At 41.4% G+C, this 13,745-nt stretch overlaps 1 long non-coding RNA gene across 2 annotated transcripts in view; it reads right to left on the bottom strand.

Annotated features, from left to right (window-relative positions):
- Positions 1–217: 217 nt before the first annotated feature.
- Positions 218–13,745, bottom strand: part of LOC145557864 (uncharacterized) — a 36,516-nt gene continuing 22,988 nt past the window's right edge. Inside the window, exons 3-4 of one of the 2 annotated variants that reach the window (XR_014092335.1) lie at positions 1,522–1,542; positions 218–543 (exon numbers count right to left, since the gene is read on the bottom strand). This is a non-coding gene — a long non-coding RNA (uncharacterized LOC145557864). The remainder of the gene's footprint in view (positions 544–1,521; positions 1,543–13,745) is intronic. The other variant, XR_014092336.1, reaches the window with a different exon arrangement.

Raw genomic sequence — 13,745 nt, 5'->3', positions numbered from 1 at the left:
TTTTAACAAGACATATTTTGCATATTAATGGTGGTTACTGTGGCCTATAAAAAGACATATTTTGTGTTAGTTTATAAGACATATGATGCAAAATAACTAGAAATAAAATTTCACTCAACAAAAAGAACATCAGATGTTTTTAAAAGAACATTATATGTTATCAAAAGAACATTGTTTGTAATCAAAAGAACATTGCATAAAATTAGAAGAACACATGTTGTATAAAGAACATTGTACATGTTCATTCTATTCTTTCTTCCAAATCAATATGCTTCCAAAGTTTATTAGCCCCAACTATACAAAAAATAAACAGTGCTAATTGTTCAACAACCACCAAATTTTCAGCAACAACCATGAGCAAAAAAAAGAACATATAAAAATAAAATTCTTTATGTTCTAAAACTAACACAAGTGTCTCTAATCATTCCTAATTGCCTTGAAATATTTCTTGGCCTTCATGCTAAAATATGCATGGCGCTTATTCACTTGATCCACAAGAATCTCATATGCGTACTGCATTCTAAGTGCCTTCAATGCATCAAACTGTTCACCCACAAAAAAGAAAAAAAAAACAAAAGAATAACATTAATGTTTGTTATTTTTTTACATAAAAAAAATTACAAAATATGATAATCTTACTGTAGGGAATAATTTCAAGCCTTTAAAATCCCACTGGCTTGAACCCCACTGTGATCATACACTAAAGTACGGTGGCGTCCAAAAGGGAAGAAGATAGAGCAAAAGAGTCGCCAACAAGTTTTTAAGGAACTTGTAAACCGTTCACGAGGTGAAGGTTACACCCCTTAACGATCCAAGAGATCGTCAACTTCATAAGGTCATGAACCAAATAAGGGTTCGGGGATGATGGTACAAATCCAACCTAAAAGAGATTGAACCTGCCCTAATAATAGGCCTCTACTTTATTCTGCTCGTATTCATGTGCGCTTTCTAATTAACATGCAATCAATAGGATTAACCCTAAACCTGTTTAATCTATGTTGGTTGAATATTAATGCACAAATAAACTATTATTGGCGATCACTTGAATTTATAATCACAATTAACCTAACAAGATTATTAATTATCTTATTAAGCGTGATTGCATATACCAATTCCCTTTAAACATGAAATAAAGGTGTGATCAAGCAATAAAGAAATATCAAGCAACATAATAAATAATCAATATCATGAATAATAATTATAATAATATCAATCATAATAATCATAATAATGTTAAAGCATAGCAAGATCCTAGGCATGATACTAACAAGATTAATAACAAACCCTAGCATGTCACTAAGCAATAAAAATCAAATCTTTAGCCCTAACATGATACTAACAATCATAAATATTAGGAAGAAAATAAAAGACATCATACTTTTAATCATACTTGATATTAGAGTTACCCTAGACATGATACTAGGAAGATCAAAACGCCCTAACATAACATTAGGAATCATAATAACAACCTAAGCATGATTTCTACATCATAATATCAATTAAAACCAATAAAGTACTTACGTGGATGCCTCGTACCTCTTTCTAATAACAAAATACACACGTTAGTAACTTCAAGGAAAATAATAAACAAAACAATTAAATTAAATAATTGAAAGAGAGACTTGGGACCAAACCCTCAGAAATTAAACCTTTCATGTCTAGGGCGAAGGCAACTTCGAATATGGCTAAGTGTTTTTAGATCTTGTGAATGCGGAATTTTGTATTAAAAAGCAAAGTAGAAAGAAAAGAGAAGAGAAAGTTATGAATGAGATGAATGATTTAATGCTTGTTGATGAATGGAGAAAAGAATTGATGATTCTTGGTGAATGAAATCGGAGTTTTTGATACGATATTTATAGAGAAAATCATCCAAAAAAGATAATTTATCAAAACAGAGTCTGAAGACCACAAAAACACCTTGGCGCCAGCCCTGGCTCATTAGCGCCAGGACCAGTGGCTAGCGCCAGGCGCCAATCCTGATTCCAGGCGCCAAGGCCAGGGGTTGGACGCCAAACCGACTTTCAACGCGTTTTCGAAAATCTGATAGATTTCCCATACTGGAAGATAAAATAATATAATTTCGGTCGAAAATGCTATTTGATCTAATTAAAACTCTGAAGAATCCTAACTGAATTAAGAATGATAAAACCTTCTAGAATGTTCTAGAAGACCAAAACCATTCCTAATTACATTAGGAATGATAAATCATATTAGGCCCTCCCCTAGATCATTGGGCCGTACTTAAAACTCAAACCGGGCCCAGTTTAGTAAATTGGCCATAACTTCCTCAATATTCATCGGAATTGGGCTTATAATATATCATTGGAAAGGTCTTTGCAAACCTCATCCAACTACACCACTATTGGACCCATATTATGGACCAACCAAACTTGATTGGCTGTTTTCTTAAAATAAAGTTTTCAAAAACAGGGAGAAGAGAAAAGAAAAGAAATAAAACTTTCCGCGACACTAGACCTTTCCACACTTTCGTTTCATTCGATAATGATTCGACGTGAAAGGTACTCATCACTGGGTTTGGTTTTGGGGAGACACAAATGGGTGTCTACAGAAGCCCCCACTTTGACTGAGTTTGGAGAAACGCAAGTTTCGAAAACGAAAGCCAAAGTATCGATAGGGACGGAGAATGATTCAGAACGTTCTGCGATCCTAAATCACTCTTATAACGCCGATACCTGCAAACTAGCGTTAGTTAAACAGATAAAAGAGTTAAGAAACGTGTATCTTGCACCGTCGAGCACACGTCTCTGAAAGTAACCGATTTGTTGCTGCTTTACTGTTTTGACGACCTCCTACAAGCTAGAGAATGCCATCCCGCTTGAAAACCGCTACGCCTTGTAACTGCTTCCAATTAGAAGATTGCTTCGCCTGAAACCATCCTCTCCGCAATGATAATATTCCACGTCCAAGGGAATATCATCGAAAATCATTTCTCTTGAAATAATTCTCATCCGCATTATGATCATCTTCCATGCCTCAGGAACTATGATCGAAGACAATTTCGCCCTGAAATTACCTTCAGTTGTTTGTGACAACCTTCCGCAAGCTAGGGAATGATGCCGAACATATCTTCTCTTGAAGTCATCTTCATTTGATGCGATAATCTCCCAAAGGAAAATATCGAAGATCTACGCCTGTCGATCTTTAAAAGTTCGCCTGAACCTTGCTTTTGCTATGCCTGTACGTCGGCGCTCTTTGCTCTGAACCTGTATGTCGGTGCTTTATGCTCTTGAACCTGTATGTCGGTGCTTTTTTCTCTTGAACCTATATGTCGGTGCTATTTGCTAATGAGCCAATGCTTAGGCGCTTTAAGCTAAGTGAGACGATCTTTTCATCATGTCGATCACTCTATGTAATCAAGCCGATTACCTAATCATGTCAAATTGCTTAGAGGGGCTAACTGGCGTACCAAGGAACCCAAAATATATTGCAGAAGGCTAGCACAACCCCAACAGGTGGCTGGCTGCTTTGGCGTCGCTGAAAATCAATCAGCGCCAGCTTTATGGTATTAGCGCCATGCGCTGAAATTGGCGTCTTACGCCAAACACAGAATGTGATGCCAATGCCTAGGGACTGGCGCCAGCACAGATTCTTCTTTAAAAACGGTTTTCCGTTTTATTTCGTGCTCTGTTTTAGTACTACGTACTCTGTTTTTTTTTTGCGAACATAGTATCATGCGGCTAGGCGAACCTTGAGATACTATAGAACCTCAATTTATGATGATTCTGCACAATGTAGCATGGCTAGACAAAGAGGCACGACACTAAACCGTCCACTTCGCTTGGTCCACTCCCAGAGTGGGATGAGCAGACCTTGTTCTTTGCCCCTGTCCACCACATTTCTGAGAGGGTGAGACGGGGAACCGAGCCTAGGAGGACACGGCATCACGGCTCTGGCTGTGATGGTCTAGGTGATTTGTATAGGATGCATATCGCCAGAGATCGAGAGACGAGACTCCTATGGGAGTCTTGCGGACTGGTTGCCCTGTTCGAGACCTCCGAGGCTATGGTTGCCTCCAGCGGGGGTCACCACGTAGTACGCGCTCTGGTGGAATTCTTTTGGGACACCACCAACACCTTTCATTTTCCTTGGGGTGAGATGATGGTCACTCCTACAGACTTCAGTCTCATCACAGGACTGGAGTTCTCTTCTGTGCCGCTGCCATTCGACGGCAGTATCGATGTATTTTCTCCAGAGGTCGAGGAGCTATTGGGGCCGATTGCTGTTCGGGCCCGAGCTGAGGTCGAGACGACTCAGTTCAGTGCTAGAGGGATTCGCCGCTCGACGCTGGCAGCGGCTCTTGATGACGATGCGACCACCCGAGAGCAGCGGGTGCGCATCTTTGTGCTGATGTTGTTGTCAGGGACATTCTCCCCTGACAGGGGTAGTAGGGCGTTGCTTTATTACCTCCCTGCTGTTCGCGATCTCCGGCGGAGCGGGACTTATGACTGGGCCAGCTTGGCCTATACTGACTTCGTTCGCGCGCTAAGGGACTCGTGTCGCCACCGGTCCTTTAGGACGAATGTTGCTCTGTTTGCTTTCTGGAAAGTCGTAGAGGTAAACATTATTCCCTATAAAGTCTAGCCCTATATGTTAGGCAGCATTTACTCATACTTTAGCTTTTTTGTAGATCTGGTTCTATGAGTACTTTCCTTCCATTGCGCCGGCGAGACCATCGCCGAGGGGATATCCGGTGAGCGCCTCTTGGGGCGGCCACCATGTGAACCTGTCTACTGCACGTGTCCGGAGTCGGATCATCTCGGTACGACTTTTAGTGTTTATCTTGCTCTTCTGCGATGTTTTAGACATGTTTTTATGTGATTGGTGTTTTTGTAGGGACCTGAGGTAGTATACCGACCATGGGGTGGTTGGACAGTCCCTGGATTAGCCGCACAGTACTCTGCTGAGCGTCGCTACTTTTTGGGGACCTACGGAGCGGTTGTGTACTTAGGAGAGAGAGTTGCTAGACAGCACTCTTCCGATATTTTTGTTGTTCCTGCTCCTCCACCTCGTCACATGTTCGACGAGAGAGAGTTGTCGAGCATGGCTGAGGAGCCTGGTTCTCTTTGGCGGTCCCATGTGATCCTTGGGCGGAGTTATGCTGGGGAGCTACTTCCTTTGTTAGCTCCAGCCCCCGTGCCGGCCGAGGATGTGAGGGTAAAATCCTTAACTTTTTGTTTTTCGCTGAGTAGCCCCCAAGTAATGCTTTGCTGATTTCTTTCTGTTTCATCAGGATGGTCCCACTGAGTTTGTGCCACCACGTATGTCCATCCACTACCAGGGGATGTATAGGCCGATCGAGGAGATGATTTCTCCGGCTCCTGAGGGCGAGCGCTTCGTGGAGCGGTCGATTCCTCGTCACCAGACCAGGGTAAGTCTAGTTCTAATTCAGAATTTTGCATTCAGTTATCATGCATTTTTACTGACTTAACTTTCCTTGAACGTTCTCACGCAAAGTGGTTTCACCTGTGGCACGATGCATTGATGCCTTCCGGAGCCAACTCGTCCGGATGAGGAACGCGGCTACCTGTCGTCGAGACGACGCTGTCCGAGAGGTAACTTTTCTTTACTTATTGTTTCTGCACTATGCTTCAGTTTTCACCTTGTTTCTGATTTAATTCTTTTTGCAGGGTCAGCCGATTGCTTCTCACACCCGTACGAGGCCTGAGGGGCGGAGAGAGCCGGCGAGGTCTAGCTTGAGACGTCGTCGCACTTCGTCAGGAGGTAGAGGTGGCCGTTCCGAGGCTGCTCGAGCCGACGTTGCTGAGGGCTCAGGGTCTTCTTCTGAGGGTGCTCCTGCTGCACCGGTAGGAGAGGCTACCTCGGCTTTCAGAGGTAGTGGGATGTACGAGGTTGGCTCGTCATCGCAGCAGCCTCCGCGGTCTCAGCCTCAGGTTGACCTTGGCTGGAGCGGTCCTGTTTTGAGTTTCCCTCCTCCTACGGAGACTGGAGCTGGTGCTGAGGCCGGAGCTGGTGGAGAGGTGACTCCTCGGACGGCGCAGTTTTATGGTATGATGGGCCTACGTCCTCCGGTGCCGTAGTTTGCTTCTGTATATGCATTTTATTTTGACTTTTTATAGAACTTTGCCTTTGACTTGTTATTTAGACACTTTGTACTTTATGCTATTGTGAATTTATCTATTATTATGTTAGTGTATGTTAGTGTGTGCAAATGTGATGACAATTTTGCGCAGAAATTCCGTCATTTTTATTATTGATTGAGGGTATTATCCGACTCTCTCCCCCAAAAAGAAAAATAAAAAGGAAAAATAAAACGGAGAAAAAAAGTTGATTTTTGAGAATTAATATAAACTCAAAAGAAAATAGAAATTAACTAAAAATAATTGCTATATTTAATTAATTAATAATAATAAAAAGATAGGAAAATATTTAGAAAAATAAAAACGGGGCCATAAAATCATTAAACCGACTCCAATTTAATATCAAAACGCAAATTTAGCACGCGCGGCCGTCCTGCTGACTTGGCGCCAGCTGGCGCCAGCTTGTGGCGCCAGGCGCTACACATAGCGTGTAGCGCCAATAACTGATGGGTGACGCCAATTTCGGGTGTGTGACGCCAATTGACGCTGACTCCGTATTCCAGTCAGATTGAAATTCCTCGCAATTCGTGCATAAATAGCCCCCTGCTCAGCCGATTATTCACAAAATTCCAGCGAAAAAATTATTCTTCTCTTTAGAAAAAATAATAATCATGTCTTTAGCCGCTAAAACCTTCACCCAATATTCTCATGAATGGTGTCGATCTCTCAATGCTAGAGAAAGAAAAGAATTGGATTTATTTCACTTGGGGGGAATTTATGGCATTAAAGGGGTAGATCTAGACATAGACTTCATACATACCGCTTTAGAGTATTGGAACATTGACACACATTGTTTTAGAATAGGGTATGATGAAATTAGCCCTTTGCCAGAGGAATTTGGTGCTATTTTAGGCTTCCCTGCAATAGACCTGGTAGTAATCCCTAGAGTAGATGCATATTACTATAAGGATTTTGAGCGCTTCTTTAACTTGAAGGAAAGGGATTTATCAAAGATAGTGAATGGCAACGTGGTGAACTTAAAAGAATTCGCACGCTATTATTTTGATAAACCGCTTTCTGAATCTTTTCACATATATAGAAGAAGGGCGTTCTTATTCTTCATGCTTAATCAATACTGTCTTAGTAGTGGTAAAATTAACGAGGGTCAATCAATTATAACCACTGTGCTAGAACAAATTGGATCAGGGAGGAGTCCAATGCCATTGATAGTTGGAGAGACTATGATTAGTCTAGATGAGTTGAAAAGGGACCCAAAGGCACCTCTTCGCGGTTCTCCAATTTTATTACAGGTAGAAAAATAATATTTTTAATTACAGAAATCAAAAATATATTTTTGTATTGCAATATTAATTTATTTGCATTGGAATTTTTTTACAGATGTGGCTAATGGAGAGGCTAGGATTAATTAGCCCTCCAGATGATATTGAAAATTATACGCCCACTTGCTTTGTGAGGAGAAAGAAGCGCATCCCTAAAATTGGGCGCCATGGGTGGAAGAAAGTCTTTGAATCACGTGATTTCGCTATCAGGTGGGTCATCCCATGGTGGAAAATAAAAAGGATGGTTGGTGTTAACAAGCAACCTTTCTGCCGTCTTCCAAGCTTGTCTCGCATGACATATTATTACCCCTGCAGAGTAAAGAGACAATATGGCTTGCTTCAAAATATTCCTTGGGTCTAAAACATTTTTTCTTAGCGCTTTTAATACCAAATCTCCTACTTTGATATTTCTTGTCTTGACCTTCTTATTAAAATGTCTAGCCATACGAGTTTGATAGCACTGAGTGTGATGTAGAGCTTCTAGTCGTTTTTCGTCGAGTAGGATCAATTCTTCATATCGTGCCCTAGTCCATTCGACTTCATCGAGTTTACTTTCTAGTGCAATACGTAGAGATGGTATTTCTAGTTCGACAGGTTGTACGGCATCCATTCCATATACCAAAGAAAATGGTGTATTTCCTATTGACGTGCGATAACCCCACAATGCAAAGTGGATCTTGTCAGGCCAATCCTTATAATTTTCTGTCATTTTCTCGATGATAGTCTTTAAATTCTTATTAGCTGCCTCGACTGCTCCGTTTGCTTGAGGTCTATAAGGGGACGAATGATGATGTTGGATACCATGTTTATGTAGCAATTCTTCACATTCGGCTTTAAAGTGAGTTCCATTGTCACTTATCATTTCATGTGGGACTCCATATCGACAAATGATATTTCTCTCGATAAAGAGTGCTACATGTTTTGCGGTGAGTTTAGCATATGATTGTGCTTCAACCCACTTCGTAAAGTAATCAATTGCTACTAGAATAAATTCATGGCCTCCTGTCCCTGGAGGAGCGATCTTACCAATTATGTCAATTCCCCACGTAGAAAATGGCCATGGTGATGTGTAGGTGTAGAGCAAAGATGGAGGAACGTGTTGTAAGTTGGCATAAATTTGGCACTTAAGGCATCTTTTTACATATTGATGGCAGTCGCTATTCATGGTAGTCCAATAATACCCTTCTCGCATTATTTTCTGGACTAACATTTTTCCATTTATATGAGTTCCACAGATTCCTTCGTGGACCATTCTCATTATTCTTTGTGCATCCACCTTCCCTACGCATAGGAGAGCTCGACCTTTAGGTACCTTTTTATGTAGCTCGTTGTCTATGAGTACATATTGAGAAGCTAAAAGTCTCAAGGCTCGTTTTGCTCTTTTGTCAGCATGAGGAGGGTATTCTCCATTGGTAACATAGTTGAGAATGTCTGTGTACCATGGTTCTTCTTCTTGTTCTTCATCTTCGTCTTGGACTGGGTCGTCGTCTTCTATAGCCTGTATATATACGCCGGTTTGTGCCTTTTTTCGATAGTAAGAGGCATTTGCTCAATATCCGTGGGAATCCTAACCATTGAGGCTAATCTTGCCAAGGCATCAGCAAATTGATTTTCTTCTCTAGGTAGATATGTGTATTCCACCTTCTCTAACTGATCGGTAAGAGTTTCCAGATAAGTTTGGTAAGGGGCTAGGCTTTCGCTCCTTACTTTCAACCTTTTAGATATTTGATTGATGATAAGAGAAGAATCTCCGAATATCCTTAACTTCTTTACTCCCAATGCCAGAGCTGTTTCAAGGCCCACCACACATGCTTCATATTCAGCCGCATTGTTGGTAACGTCGAAATCAAGCTTTATTGAGATTGGGACGTGTTCTTCCTTAGGTGATACTAGTAGCACTCCGACACCACATCCCTTTTGGTTTGAGGCTCCGTCGAAATACAAGGTCCAAGTATCATCTTCGGTGACCATCAAATCTTTATCTGGAAATTCGTTGTCCTGTATTGGCATCGAGTCTTCTATTGGAAAATCTGCCAGAAAGTCTGACACCACGGATCCTTTAATAGCTTTTTTGTGGCATAAACCGCACATCGAACTGGGCTAAGTTGACTATCCATCTTGAAATACGTCCATTGAGTGTTGATTTTTCGAACAAGTATTTGAGTGGATCTAATCGAGATACCACGAAAACGGTATGCACCAACATGTAATGTCTCAACTTAGTTGTGGCCCACACCAAAGCGAGGCACAATTTTTCGAGTGGTGTATAGCGTGTTTCGTATTCAAGCATCTTATTACTTAAGTAATAGATTGTATTCTCTTTGTTTTCTACCTCTTGTGCTAGCATGGCTCCCATTATCTCTTTGGTAACCGTCAAATATAACCTAAGAGGTATTCCGGGAAGTGCTGGCGCTAATACGGGAGGATTTGCGAGATAGGCTTTGATCCGGTCAAAGGCTTTTTGACACTCGTCATCCCATACTACTGGTACGTTCTTCTTGAGCTTTTTGAAGATTGGTTCGCATATCGTTGTTAGTTTTGATATGAACCTGCTTATGTATTGCAACCGGCCAATGAATCCTCGAATCTGTTTCTCGGTCTTGGGCGGTGGCATTGACATGATTGCTTTAATCTTGGTTGGATCTATCTCTATTCCTCTAGAGCTTATGACGTACCCCAAGAGCTTGCCTGAGGTGACTCCAAAAGCACATTTTGATGGATTCAACCTCATATTGTATTTTCTTAGCCTTTTGAAAAATTTCCTTAAGGCTACTTGATGGCCTGGACGGTCCTTTGATTTCACAATCATGTCGTCGACATATACTTCAACTTCTTTGTACATCATGTCATGGAGCAAGGCAGTTGCTGCACGTTGGTAAGTAGCACCTGCGTTTTTCAACCCAAATGGCATTACCATGTAACAGTAAGTGCCCCATGGTGTGATAAAAGTTGTCTTCTCCATGTCTTCTTCCGCCATGAGAATCTGATTGTACCCTGCGTATCCGTCCATGAATGAGAGAAGTGCGTGATTTGCTGTGTTGTCTACCAGAATATCGATGTGTGGCAAAGGGAAGTCGTCCTTTAGACTTGCCTTATTTAGATCTCGATAGTCGACACACATCCTTACCCATTCGTCTTTCTTTGGAATTGGGACGACGTTGGCGACCCATTCGGGGTATTTGGATACCTTGATGAAACCTGCAGTTATTTGTTTTTGAACTTCTTCTTTTATTTTAAGTGCTACGTTGGGTTTCATTCGACGTAATTTTTGTTTTACAGGTTTCATTCCTGGTATTAATGGTATAGTGTGTTGAGCTATTTCTCTGTTAATGCCTGGCATATCTTCATATGACCAAGCAAATACATCGATAAATTCTTTAAGCAAGTTAACTAAATCGGTTCTTTCTTGTTTATTCAATGTTAGTCCGATTTTAACTTCACTTTTATGAGTTGAATTATTTGAGATGTCAACTGTTTCAGTCTCTTCAATTACCGGTGTTTTCTTTTCAAGTGTTTCCATTGCTTTAATAAATTCTTTATCTTTTTCATCGTTAGCTAAGCAAAGTTCATCATCTTGGGTTTGGGAAGAACACGAGAAGTAAGAAGAATGAGCGATATTATTATACTCTGAGATCATTACATCAAAGAGCGATATGTCCTCAGGGATTGGATCATTAACTATCCTAGGAGAAGAACAAGGAGGGAGAGGCGTTATATCTAAAGACCCAGAAGATTCTAAAGGGAAAGACTCTGACTCAGACTCTGACTCTGACGATTCTTCAAACATTAGCCCTTGTCCTGTCGTGATTGATATCTTCCTCCCACTCGGAGTGGTCACCTTGATAGTCTTGCGTCACCCTTGCAGTGATCCTTCAGCTGGAGTAATTAGCTTTGAGGGGTCGAAGTTTTCACTTTGTAGGACCGTTTGAATGAGTGAGGAGTTATCTTCCTCATAAACTGGCTCATTATTTTCTCGCCCAAACAATAATCCCATGATGTTAAAGTCAAAGCATGGAGGTGTTTTCTCCTTGTGGACGGGAGTTGGGATTTCGTCAGCGAAGTAGCAATCCAAGAAAATCTCAAATCCTGGTTGTCGTATGCCATTTACAACAAATGGTTCGGGAAATTCATGGCATGGATAGTCTTCTCCTTCTTTTATAAACTGTCCATTAAGCGTAAGAGGGTACTGATCCATTGGAATTGCTTTCTTTTGAATGCGAGCGTCCCTACGTGCTTTCAGTTTGTCCTAGGCTCGCTTGAGATCTTTCCGAGTCGGTTCGAAACCAAGTCCGAAAGTATCTAGTTTAGGGAGGCCAGGTGACTCTATCGATTTTGCTATCCCCTTCTTCTTTCCTAAGGTCATCCCAGGGAAGTGTCCTTGTTTCTTTAGCATAGTGTTGATAATCATGTTGGAATGGGGGTCGTGGCAAAGATATGTCCTTTCATCCTCTTGGATTAAGGAGACTTCTTCGTTAAAGCCCCATAGGTCTTCATCATCTTCGTCGTGCTCCACGTTGATGATTGGATTCTCTATTGACTTGATCCTCATTGGCGAAGCATCAATGGTGATGGGGATTCCTCCAACTATAGCTTTCACTTGTTGGTGGAGAGATGAAGGGACGGCCTTTAGATCATGGAGCCAAGGGCGTCCTAACAACAGATTGAATGAGGCTTTGATGTCTACCACTTGAAAAGTAGTAGCGTGTTCTATTGCTCCTGCCGTCACATTTAGAGTTATTTTGCCAAGAGCTTGACGTTGAGTGTTATCGTAGGCTCTTATTCCTTGTGTGGACGGAGTTAAATCCTCATCTTTTATGCCGAGCATCCTCGCAGTCCTAAGTGGACAGACATTAATAGCCGATCCATTGTCTACAAGAGTCATGGGAACATTCATTCTTTTGCAGACTACTGTGAGGTTTAACGCTTTATAGTGCTTGTCACCTTCCGGGGGTAAATCTTTATCAGAGAAGGTGATTAGATTAATTGGACTAGGGAGATCACTCGTGAGGAAGTTATCTAGTCCCTCAGGAGTGGTGTCAGAATCTATCCCGATTTTATCCAAGGCATTCATCACATCCAACCTATGTTCTCGAGATGTTGCCAGAAGCTTCCATACATTCATCTCCACTTTTGTCTTCTTGAATTGTTTAACGATGTCATTATCTTCGATGATAGGTATGGGAACTTGTTGTACGGTAGGCATGGGTTGTGTTGAAACAGGAGGTTGTATTCTCCCGGATCTTGTGAGGACGTCTATTGATGAATCTTCTTCAGCCCAAATGTCGTCCGTGGTGTATGATATGGAAGGTGAAGGTTCTAATATGTCTTTTAGATAGACATCTTCTTCATCATTGTCCCATACTCCATTAACATTTATATCCTCTTCTTGTTGAACTTGGACTAATTCCTTTCTATCAATCATTTTCTTCACCGAATCCTTGAATTTGAAGCAGTTTTCTATGGTGTGTCCTCCTGACGGATGGTATTGACAGTAATATCTATCTGTTCTTTTTAATGATTCAAATGGTCTCGGTTCGAGTGGTTTGACCTTGCCACTCTCGGAGAGCATTTTAAACATTTGTGCATACGGGATCCCAATTGGAGTATAAACTTTATTGCTCTTCTTGGGTCTTTCGGTGACTTGTAAGGGAAAGTATTTTGCCTCATAAGTCATTTTTACTGGTGTGAATTCTCTCTTAGGTTCTTCATCATATTCCTTGTGAAGTTCATTCAAAATTTTGAGATTTTCACGTAACAGATGCGATGTCTCCCTCAGATACAGTGTGAGTATTCGTATCTCTACCTCATTTGCTGGTTTTGGAAGATTATCTTCGACATCGAAAAAGGTCTCTTCTTCTTCCTCTTCGACATTGGTTTCTTTGACAGGCTTAATGAGAGATGAGGGGTCAACTTCGCCTTCTTCATCGGAGATAGCCAATGTGTGAGCTAGAGGTGCATTGTCAATACTCGGTTTCTTACTGGCATGAGGCAACGGCAGCTTGTTACTGTCAATTAAGTCTTGAATAGCTTCCTTAAGCTTCCAACAGCTTTCTGTAGAATGGCCCCTACCTTGATGATATTTGCAATGCGCATTGGGGTTCCAGTTAGGCGACCTCTTCTCGACTGGTGGATCTCCAAATGGTCCAATGGGAGTTATGAGACCTTTTGCATTTAGCCGATCAAACGCGGTGTCATAACTCATGCCAATAGGAGTGAAGTTTCTGCTAAACGATTTCTTTTGTCCTTGGTTGTTCATGGCGAGGACTTCTCCCAGATTAAAGGCGCTAACATTATTTGAGTGGGCGGTTTTGGAAGAATAAGGATTGTCGTTCTTCTTTCCTTTCCA

This window comes from Chenopodium album, chromosome 1 (genome assembly GCF_948465745.1).
Source record: "Chenopodium album chromosome 1, dcCheAlbu1.1, whole genome shotgun sequence".
In the NCBI taxonomy this organism is placed as follows: Eukaryota; Viridiplantae; Streptophyta; class Magnoliopsida; order Caryophyllales; family Amaranthaceae; genus Chenopodium; species Chenopodium album.
This window is presented reverse-complemented; position numbering and strand designations above follow the sequence as displayed.